This window comes from Sorghum bicolor, chromosome 4 (assembly GCF_000003195.3).
Source record: "Sorghum bicolor cultivar BTx623 chromosome 4, Sorghum_bicolor_NCBIv3, whole genome shotgun sequence".
In the NCBI taxonomy this organism is placed as follows: domain Eukaryota; kingdom Viridiplantae; phylum Streptophyta; class Magnoliopsida; order Poales; family Poaceae; genus Sorghum; species Sorghum bicolor.
The window spans coordinates 55404543-55415699 of NC_012873.2; the positions used below are offsets into that span (position 1 = coordinate 55404543).

At 52.4% G+C, this 11157-nt stretch overlaps 1 protein-coding gene across 2 annotated transcripts in view; it reads left to right on the forward strand.

Annotated features, from left to right (window-relative positions):
* Positions 1 to 10765, forward strand: part of LOC8056473 — a 33759-nt gene extending 22994 nt beyond the window's left edge. Inside the window, exons 3-6 of one of the 2 annotated variants that reach the window (XM_021459732.1) lie at positions 7982 to 8105; positions 8235 to 8314; positions 10059 to 10177; positions 10261 to 10765. The gene's annotated coding sequence lies outside the window, so the exon portion shown is untranslated. The remainder of the gene's footprint in view (positions 1 to 7981; positions 8106 to 8234; positions 8315 to 10058; positions 10178 to 10260) is intronic. The other variant, XM_021459733.1, reaches the window with a different exon arrangement.

Genomic DNA, 11157 nt, shown 5'->3' on the forward strand with positions numbered 1-11157 from the left:
TCAAAAACGCGCGGAACATAGAACAGCTATGTCGCTTTTACCCTTAGAACTTTGTAAAACATTTTCCGTTTGTTCATCACCTTGAAAGAATAAATGAAAGTTTAAGTTATATGGCCTTTTTTCTATCAGAGAGCCTCGGACCTGCCTAGCAGAGTCCGAGCCTCCCTCGGGGGCTACATGGGGGGAACCCCTTGTGGCGACTCCAAATCTTTTTTCCTTTTTTCTCACGAGTTAAAGGAACCCCGACCCAAGGTCTTCCTCCTATTTTTCCAAAAAGGTTTAAGAAACCGAAATTTCATCCCCTGAATCTTAAGGCATGAGCCCGAGGAAAGATCCACGCTCACGAGCAGAGACGACCTCTACTCACCTTAGGGTCAGGGGGCGGATCCGGACTTCTAAAAGCTACTAAGGAAAAAGGAAAAGACTTAGGCTCGGGGACTCTGGCTAGCGCAAACTCTAAGTAGCTCACCAGACCTCGCGTTGCCGAGGTCGGGTCGGCATAAGGAAAAAGAAAACAAGACACTTAGGAAAAAGCTAAAAAGGAACAGTCATATGAATATCCATACTGGGCATTAACATTGTATATACAATACAAGGCCCACTGGCCTTAACATCTACAAAAAGAAAAAAGAAATCTAACTTCAAGGGCCTTGCTGCCCTGCCTGCGCAGGCCCTTGAACCCCGAGGGGGGGAAGCTCCACCTCGTCATCGAAGAAGGCGTCCAAGGCATCCCCGGGGGTAGCCGTGGCGTCCTCGAGCCTCTGCACTTCCTCCTGGGCCTCCGTCTCATCATCGGGGAGGACGTAGCCCTCACAAACTGCCGGCAAGTCAATACCGGTGTAGTGAGAGCTCACCACCGCCAGGGCTTTTTTCACCCCAGCACGGAGCGCCTCCCTCATCCTCTCCCCAGCCCGAGAGTAGAAGGCTTCGACCCGGCTCCACACCGACGATCCCGATGCCGGCACCCCGAGCCCCTCACACGCCGAGGTGACCACGGCTTCAAGAGCCGAGCGGTCCAAAACCTCGGCGTCAAGGGACCTCTGCAGGGCCTCGGCAGTAGAGGTCGCCTCGACCACCTTCCTTTCTAACTCTGTTGAAAAGCAGAACAAAAAATGAGAAGTCAAGAAAATTAATCCAAAGAACAAAGGGGGCCGAGGTAAAAAACGCAAGTCTTACCCTCGGCTTGCTTCTCGTGCTCCGCCGAGCTCCGGTTCCAGCGGGCCACCTGGCTCTGAGCAGCAGCAAGGTCAGCCTGAGTTTGGTTCAGGGCAAGGTCTTTTTCGACGAGCAAAGCCTCAAGCCGAGCGACCTCACCCTTATACCTCTCAGCCGCCGCCTTCTGCCCCTCGGATTCCTGGGTAAGGTCCCCGACCCTCTTCTCAAGGGGGGCGACCTTTTCCCGGGCCTCCTCAGCCTCGGATGCGACGACCGAGCACTTCTGCCGAAGCTCGGCAGAGATCTCGCACTCCTTCGCGAGCTCCCCCTCAGCCGCCTCCCTAGCAGCCCTTTCGTTTTCGCAGGTTGCCCAGGCGTCTCTTTCCCTGCGGAGAAAAACTGACTTCTCCAGGGATGTAGCCTTGAGCGCCTACAGAATCGGAAGTCGCACAGGGAGTCAGTAGTGCAAAACAGAGCAAAAATACCTCACAACACGAGAAGAAGCCTTACCTGGGCTAAGTTATACATGTCTCAACTCACGAGCTGAGAAGCTCGGTTGATGGCCTCGACGCTGGCACGCCCACACGCGTCCAGACCCTACCAGAGGCAATCCTCCGACGGGTCGTCCATAACGAATCTGGCCCCTCCCTCGGCATCGTCAAGGTTGGGCCATAATACGGGGCTCTTGCCCCATCGGGCATCGCCCTCCCCTCCCGCCGTGGGGGCCTCGGGCGTCGCGTTGGACGCCACGATGGCTCGGCCTTCCTCGACCTGCGCGGATCGAACCGCGCCTCCCAAATCAGCGTCCTCCTGAGGAGGCGTAGCTCCGGGGGCAGGGGCCGTCTCCTCCGGCCTTGGGGGCCTCGGCGCCCCCGTCTCCTGCCCCTCTCCTTCCCGACGGTCCCCCTCCTCCACGCGGCTCAGGGGAGGTGACGACACGGGCCTAGCCAACCCAGGAGTCGACTGCGCCCCCCTCTTGACGGCTTTCAGGGGGACCAGCGCCACCGGTGCCGCCTTTTGCTTACGGCTGAAGGAGCAACACCAAATCAGAAGAAAGAGGAAAACAAAAAATCAACGGAAAGGTCAGAGATTCTATACGTACCTCGCCCGAGGGGCAGCCTTCTTCTGGGAGCTTAGAGCTCCTTGGAGGCCTCCCGAAGTGCCAGGGGCCGTCGGCCGGACCCCCGTCTCGCCAGCAGACGGCGCAGGGACCACGACGGTGGTCTCAGCCTGCGTCACCTCCACTGAGGCGCCGGCTCCCGCCCCAGGCGCTGGGCGGGGCTCGGCTACACCCTCTAGCGCTACCAGTTGAGGGGGCGCCTCGGATTCGCCCCTCGACGCCTTCTCCCTCTCCTGGGGACCCACGGGGACTGAACCCTCCCGAGGGGCGCTGTCTTCGTCATCCATAATGATGTGGGGGACGATCTGCCCGCCCCCCGGCTCCTGGGACTCCTCGAGGGCCTCAGACCCCTCTCGGGCCTTCGACCCCTCTGGGATCTCGATCCCCCCGCCGGCAGGAGGGATCACGTCATCCTCCTCCGCCAGCTCGTCAAGCCAGTCGGCGTTATCTCCTCCGCCCTCTATCTCCGAGACTGAAGTCTCGGGAGAGGGGGGCGGGGCGACCCCCGCCTTCTCGGCTTCACGGCGGTTCTTGGCGGAGATCTCCCGCCTTTCCGCCTTCCGCGCCGCCTTGGCCTTCTTGTCCTCCTTGGCCTTCTTCTGCTCCTCATTCTGGGCCCGATTCTTGGCCCGGGTCTCCTTGTCCTCTGGGACTGGGGGCAGGGAATCCCTGACAAGCCCCATCCCATGTGAAGTAAACAGAAAAAAGGGGATTCAGGCAGGAACAGAAGACAGACAGGTACAAGAGATCAAAACAAAAAATGCCTTCTTACCAGAGAGATGTAGCCCTTTTCAGGGCGCATCGGCACCACCCGGGAGTTCCTCAACTCCGAGTGCGTCGTCTTCTCGACCCGGGAGACGATATCCGATGCCGATACCGGCTCGGCCAACATCCTCGTCCCGGCCCAGGGGACGTCCCAAGTCATCTCAAACATGAACACCCGACGCTGCGCCAGCGGAAGCAGGCTCCTCTTGTGGAACGCTATCGCCACCGTGGCCGCAGTGACTCGGGCATCCCACAGCTTCTCAAGCCCCGCAAGAAGCGGGGCGAGCTTCTTCTGCTCCTCGGACGGAGCACCCCACACCCACTTCTGGGGGGCCTCTGTCACCATCTTCCCGGTGTACGGCGGCAGCAGACCGCCGTCATTCCGGAGGTAGAACCACCCGTTCTGCCACCCCCGGTTCGACGAGGGCATCGAACTCCAGATGTACTGCCCAGCCCATTGCTGACGAAGCTGCAGCGTGCAACCGCTGACTCACAGAGGAAACTTCTCTCCTCCTACGTAGCGGGCCGACATCTCCGCCTTGAAAAGGTGAAGCCAGAGGTTCCAATGGGCGGGAACCCTCAAGAACCCCTCATAGACTGTGGCGAAGACGGCGGCCTGCATCACTGAGTTGGGGTTCAGGTTGTGTAGCTCCACCTCGTAGTGGTGGAGGATCACCCTGATCAGTCGACCGGCCGGAATTCCGAACCCCCGGTCTAAGAACGAGAGGAAACAAACCACATAGCCCGGGGGCGGGTTTGGCTCCCTGTCGTTCGCCGAAGGGACGATCCACTCCGGGAACTCGATGTCTTTAAGTGAACAGAGAATCCCGGCCTTCACACGAGCGTCCAGCGCGGACTTGGTCACGTTGCAGGGTGGCCACGCCTCAACGCCGGCCATGGCTGTGGAGGGAGAAGAGCGTCTGCGCGGCGGAAACGGAGAAGATGGGGGCAGGAGAAAAGGCAGGAGGCAAGAGCTTTTTTGCTCAGGAGCGAGAGGAAAGAAACCAAGTCCCCAGCGGCCGCTTTTATATAAGGGACGCACCACGGCCACAACGCCCATGACCGCGCGGAAGGCTGAGCGGGAAGGAGAACAACCGTCGCCCACTTCCCACCATGTGAAAAACTCGAAGCGCCAACTCCCTCCGATCCCCGCGCCCGCCGCACGCGCGCATTTATTTCGCAGGCGAAACGTCCCATCTGGCCAGGGCACAACGGCATGGCCGTTTCGAGTCCCCACGCGCCGCGCCTCAAAAGGTGCACCCTGAAGAGTTATGTCAGGGCTGCTCCTCCTATGGCAAGAGGCGCTCGACCCCCCGCTAACCAGAGTCGCGGGTGGGTCCCCGTCGGGCGCAGATTCCGTCTCGCCTGACCCCCAGCTGACCCCGAGCAAAATTGCAAGGCGGTTTTCGTCGGGCGCAGATTCCGTCTCGCCCGACCCCGTTATTATAATCAAGCTGAGACCTTTCGAGGCAAGAATCCCCAGGCCATGGCCACCTACGTTCCAGAGGTTGCGAGACTGACCCACAAACTAGGTTCGAACAGTCGCCTCAGGATGACCGAGCAAGGGATGACTGAGGATGAGCACAATAGAGGCCATGGTCTGACCCCACCAGGGGATCGACGCATCTTTGCCAGTTTTATCCGAGACCCATGCGGGTGTCGCGTGAGTGGGATCCCATCGAGGGAGGCATCGAGCCCTCGTAACCTAGCGAACGGTTCCGACACCCACCGTGACTACCCTCGGGTATTTTGAGATGTGCCCATAGGGCCACCAGCCGACCCCTATCGAACGGGACTCGGACATCCACTTGGATCTACCCGCTTGCAGCTCCTGGGAAACGTCGCTACTCGCCCATCGAGGGTAGTACGGCACGACCCACCCCTCCTCCGAGCAAAAGGAAGAATGAGGGACGTAATCACAAGATGAGAAAGAACTTGATCGACCCTTGCGGGGAAAGGGCTCGGGGGCTTCCTCGCACCATGGAAACAGGCACTACGTGTAAAGAACACGCAACCTGTCCCTCGAATACTCCAAACTATAGCACTCAGGGGTAAAATCCTTTGAAGGAATAACACCATTCCTCCAAAAGGCTCGGGGGCTACACCCGGCGGGTGCGCTCGCGCGCACCCTCCGGAGAAAAGTAAAAAAGTTCCCGGTCAACAATAGTCCCTTAGGAAAGAACCTCTCAAGGGGTGACCTCACCCCTTCAAAGGCTCGGGGGCTACTGTTGGGTACCATAAAAAGGGATACCCAAATCAGAGCAATAAAAAACGCAAAGGACAAAGCAAATTAACCGCAATCACCAGGGCACGGGCCCCAGCTCATCTGACTCCAGGGCCTCGGACACAACTTCCGACTCGCCCGACCCCTCAGGGCCTCGGATGCTGACACCGTCTCACCCGACCCTTCAGGGCCTCGGACGCAAGTTCCGACTCGCCCGACCCCTCAGGGCCTCGGACGCTGACACCGCCTCGCCCGATCCCCTCGGCCTCGAGCGTAAATTCCGCCTCGCCCTCGGGCGCCGGACGCCGCTCCACCGGATCAGCAAGACTTCCAACGCACGGCGCCCGTACCCACGACGTGACAGGCGCAGTGCCTCCCATACTGCAGCAGGGCAGGTGGCGACTGTTCCAACCACCCTGGGCACTACAGCCTTACCTCTTTCACTGTGCGACCTTACCTTTTTCACTGTGTTGTACTGCCTCACAGTAAAAGAGGAATGGGGAGATTAATCAGCATCACTATTTGCTGTCTTCTCCCACTGTTAGCAGGACAAGCAGCAGTATCATCGATCCGACCCCCACGACTCCTACAGGGTTCGGTAACCCTCCACAGGAGCAGCCATGTTGTCAGCCATGCTACGAGGACGGGGTGGACAAGCTCCTACAAGGTCGGGACTGTAACTCGTCCACTCGGCAGAAGGAAATCTACTCATGTAAATCTCTGTCTCCCCTTGAGGCTATAAAAGGGGAGCCAGGGTTCACAACTAGGGTCAGGTTCACACACGCACAACCACCCTACTCATTCACAGAGCAGCGACCAGCACTCTAACCACCACGAAGTCGAGACCTGGGACTTAGCCCTCTCTCGCAACCTGCTTGTGTCCCCCTACTACAAGCACCTTTGGGTGCAAGGCTATACAGACCCCCGATCTCACTGGACGTAGGGCATTCCAGGCCCGAACCAGTATAAACCCTCTGTGTCTCACTTGCATCACCATCCAGGCTTGGGTAGTCACGCAAACTTATACTCGTTTGTGTCTAGACCACGAGTCTAGACGCCGACACATGCCCTCAAGGGCCAAGAAAACTTTACCGAGGAAAACCTACCTGTTGAAAGGAACACCTAACAGGAGCACAGGCTGGATGAACAGCAGAACGAGCAACAGACTGGGACTCAAAGCCTCAAACTCCCTTGTGGAACTCGGCTTTAGTTTTTGCAGCCGATTCATCCTGGCGCAGAGATTGGGGATGAGAATTGGGATGGAGATTGCCAGATTGGGGCCTTAAACACCGCCGTGGAGGTGGCTGCGGACTTGTCCTTCATCTCCTCGCCCCCGCCGGCGTCCATGGTGCCGGTCACCTTCACCATGTCCTTGGCGGCAGCGCATCCAGCGCGGGAGCACAGCGAAGCGGGAAGGGGATGAGAAACGGGAAGGCCGCGCAGGGCGAGGAGCTCCAGATGTGGGAAGGGAAGGGCACAACGGATCCTGAAGCGAGGGAATGGAAACGATTTCCATCAATCTCATCTTTTAACTCTTCTTTCAGCAAAGCATTAGCAAAACAATAACGTACTATGGAAACTAGGCGTCTACACTAGTCTCAGGGTTAGGACTTGGGAGTGGCCTTATGATTTATGGGTCTACTTACAAATAGTTTGTTGCGTTTTCACAGATCACAAGCACAAGCATCTCCAATAGTTTGGCAAAACCTTTTCCAAACTTTGACTTTTTAGAAAAAAAAATTCTCTCCAATAGTTTGACATGCTCCTTTCCTATCTTTTACAAGTTGATATTTTTCTCTCCTCAATGCGCAAATATACGTGTGATGCCGCACCGTGCATCGGGTTTCTCTCCGCTTCGCCTCCTTCATGCAGTGCTGTCGTCTGCTACTGCAAGTGGTAGCTGAATGGACGTCGTACAGTGATGTGATTGGTGCTGCCTGTCTGCTACTGCTAGTAGAGCTGCTGCCGTCTCCTACTGCAGGTTCTGCCGTTTGCTACTACGGTCGGCAACAAGTATTATGTCAAATTTTTAGAGATATACATAGAGTATTAAATGTATACAAAAACAAAAACGGTTGGAAATGCTCTAAGGCATTGTTTAGTTCTACATTCAAATTTTTTTACCTATCACATTGAATCTTTGAACACATGCATAGATCATTAAATATAGATGAAAATTAAATTTAATTGCACAGTTTACCTATAAATTATGAGATGAATTTTTAATCCTAATTAATCAATGATTAGATACTAATTGTCAAATAAAAGAAAAATGGTAATGTTACCAAATTCAAAAAAATTTCGGAACTAAACAAGACTTAAGTCCAGTTGGAGTAGAGAAATATAGCAGGAAGTAGCTTCCACTTCAGACAGTTCCTATAGGCGCTGCTAGACGCTCGACTAGGTGCGACTAGTTGGTGGGCGAAGCCCGTCGCCTCGACTACAGGGGTAGTCGCCGATCTGGGCGCTGGCGGCGCGGAGGCGGACGCGTGTGTGAGTTCGTGGAAAATTTCCGCAGCGGGCCAGGGCACGAAGGTTTCCTGCGCGGAGGAGGATGTCGTGGGTGAGCGCGCATGCAGATGGCCTCGGTCGCGCGAAAATAGGACGGAAGTATAAGGAGACGACGTAGTTCCCGCCTGCTACCATTCACTTCTTCCCGCCAGGCGCACCTCTACCCGCATAACACTCTTCTCCGTCGGTCTTGCTCCTCCATGAAGGTCCCGTGGGCGCCGTCGTGCTCGTCGCCGTCTCCTCACCTGGACGCTCGTCCCTGCCGGCGCACCCCTCCTGCAATTCTGCCTAGAAGGTCATCCCCGCCGGAGCACCCCTCCCCGCCCCAAGGTTAGTCCCCTTCCTTGCTGGCAGTTGCGCTCCCCTGCTCCTCTCCCCTCCCCTATTCTTCACCCCTCCATTACTGGCAGGCTGCTCCCCTGTCCATGTTCTGTGATTGAATGTATTCTATGATTGCAGGTGGATACGCATGCCCTGCTCCTCCCCGCCAGTCTTCCCATAAGCACATCCCTCCCCTAGGCGCATCTTGTAGCACCAAGGTCAGTCCCCTCCCCTGCTCGCGGCTCCCCTCCCCTGCTCCTCCCCTTTGTTTTCAAGTTGATTACATGAATGATGAATAGGAATGCCTGATCTAAACTCTGTGATTGCCACGGGATCTGATCTCTAAATCCCTATGAATGCCTGATGTTACTCTGAATGTCTGAATGGTAAATGTTTTTGTGATTTGCAATTGCTCTGAATGCCTGAATGTGTGCACTTAAACTCAATGCTAGCTGAACTTATAATGCATGCACTGAGCCTGATCTGTACTTATCTAAATGTAAGATGTCGACAATAGATGTTGCACAAGTTGAGGGAGCAACCACTGAGGCAGTTAATCTCCTGAAAAGGAACTCAGATGATATTGGATGGGAGTATGGTGTTCTTGTTGATGCTAACAACAAGGACAAAGTGAGGTGCAAGTTCTATAACAAGGAGATGAAGAGAGGGATTCATAGGTTGAAGGAGCATGTGGCTCATGACAGAAAGAATGTGAAGAAATGCATGGCTAGAACACTGCATGCTCTGGAGGCTAAAGAGGAGTGCAAGAATAGGAAGAGGAGAAGCATAATGAATCTGTGGGTGTTCCTTTCCGATGCTTGGTCAGATAGGAAGAGGAGAAGCATAATGAATCTGTGCACTAATTGTGCCGATGGAACCACCTTCATTAGCTCAAAAGAGATGTCAGTTGTGTCACACACAAGTAAAGTCATCTTTGAATTAGTGGACAAGGCAATTGAAGACATTGGTCCACAAAATGTGGTTCAAGTAGTGATTGATAATGCCTCTAACAACATGGGAGCAAAGAAGCTATTGGAGGAGAAGAGACCAAATATATTTAGACCTCTTGTGCAGCTCACACAATCAACTTGATGCTGCAAGGAATTGGCAACATGCCTTGGTTCAAGAAAGTGGTTGACCAAGAAAAAGAATTTACCATATTTGTCTATGGCCACACAAGAACATTGGAGTGCTTGAGACACTTCATAGAGGGGAAGGAGGTAGTGAGGCCAGGAGTAACTAGGTTTGCATCAAACTTTCTCACTATGAACAATATGCAAGAGAAGAAGGACCAGTTAAGGAAGATGGTGGTTCATAGTAAGTGGGACTTGTTGAAGGAGGTGAAATCAAAGAAAGGAAAAGAGGCAAGAACAACTATATTGAGTCCAACCTTTTGGAGGGATATAAAGCTAACATTGGTTGTTTTTGAGCCATTGGTCAAAGTTCTTTGTTTGGTTGATGGGGATGTGAAGCCATCCATGGGTTTCGTTTATGAAGAACTACTAAAGGCAAAGAGAGAGATCAAAGAGGCCTTGGGTAATATTGAGTCTCGATTCAAGGATGTAATAGTTGTTATTGAGAAGAAGATGCATGGAAGACTTGATTCTCCATTACATTTGACAACTTATTTGTTGAATCCACACTATAGCTATAGTAACCCATCAATCTTTGATGAGCCTAAAATAACAGAAGGGTTTATAGCTTGTGTTGAGAAATTTTATTACTATGATGAGAACAAGCAATATCAGGCTGCCAACATTGATGTGAAAAAGTTTTAGAATAGAGAAGGATCATTTGACAAGAAGCTTGCAAAGAGTTTTTAGAACTTTTATTACAACCCAGGTAGAGGTACTTGTTATTACATGGTTGTTTGTTGTTTTCATCTATCATAAAACATAGTAACATGCTAACATGGTTGTTTCCTGTTTTCAAAACTAAAGAGGGGTTTTTATTTTGTTTCAGCATCATGGTGGTGGCTTTATGGAACTGAAATACCAACTTTACAGAAGATGACTACAAAGATTTTATCTTTGACGTCAAGCTCCTCTGGTTGTGAAAGAAATTAGAGTGGGTTTGAAGGGGTTAGTACCTATCTATTATGAACATTTCAGCAGCATTATAATTCAATTATAGAACTGAGAATGCTCTTATTTTTAATTTATAGATACGCTGAGAAGAGAAATAGGCTTACTACAACCCGCCTCGAAATGTTGGTCTATATTCAATTCAACTCCAGGCTGCTTAACAAAAGAGAAAAGGTTAAGTCAAAGCTAATGTTCTCTTGGTCTAGTGATACAACTGAAGCTCAAGGTTTTCTCCAAGAGGGTGGAGATGATTGTGCATTAGTTGTCTTTAGAGATGAGAAAGATGAGAATGAGATGGAAGGTATAGGGATACCTTGGTTTGTTCTTGGAGAGGCAGAAAAGAACAGCTTCAGCCGTGTAGAAGTGCAAGAGTGAGGGAGTTCTATGAAGGAGAAGAGTTTGAGTGAAGAAGAGTTTGAAGAAGATGATAATGATATTTATGTGGAACCCTATTGAAGAAGAAATATGATCCGATAGTTAAGCCTTTTGTACCATGTCATGGTCATGCTCTTATCTCTTAAGAACTGCTACTGTGTGACTCTGTCCTTTATTTAGAAGTTGTGTTGTGCACTTGTATTGTTCTCCTATACTCGTACTCCTATCCACTTGTTTGTGCTTTAAATTTTGTGATTACTAGCTGCTCATATGGTTTGCTCATGGTGGCTGAAATCATTCAGAATTTCAGATAAGTGACAACTTGGTGTTTTCTATTTTTTTATGAACAACTTCTTGTCTATTGCATATCTAGTATTTACCAGCTGTCAAAACATGTTGTAGGAGCTAGGAACATGTAAGAATAAGCCACCAAAGAATGAGGTGTGTCCACTAGCCCACTTTTTATATTTACAATAACCTATATATTCAAAGTTATGGCAAAATTGCCAAAAACGCCTAGGCGCGATTACTCCCGCCTAAGCGCTAGACAGAGGGTCAGCGCCTAGAATCCGCCTAGCGCCTAGCTAAACTTTGCTTCAGAC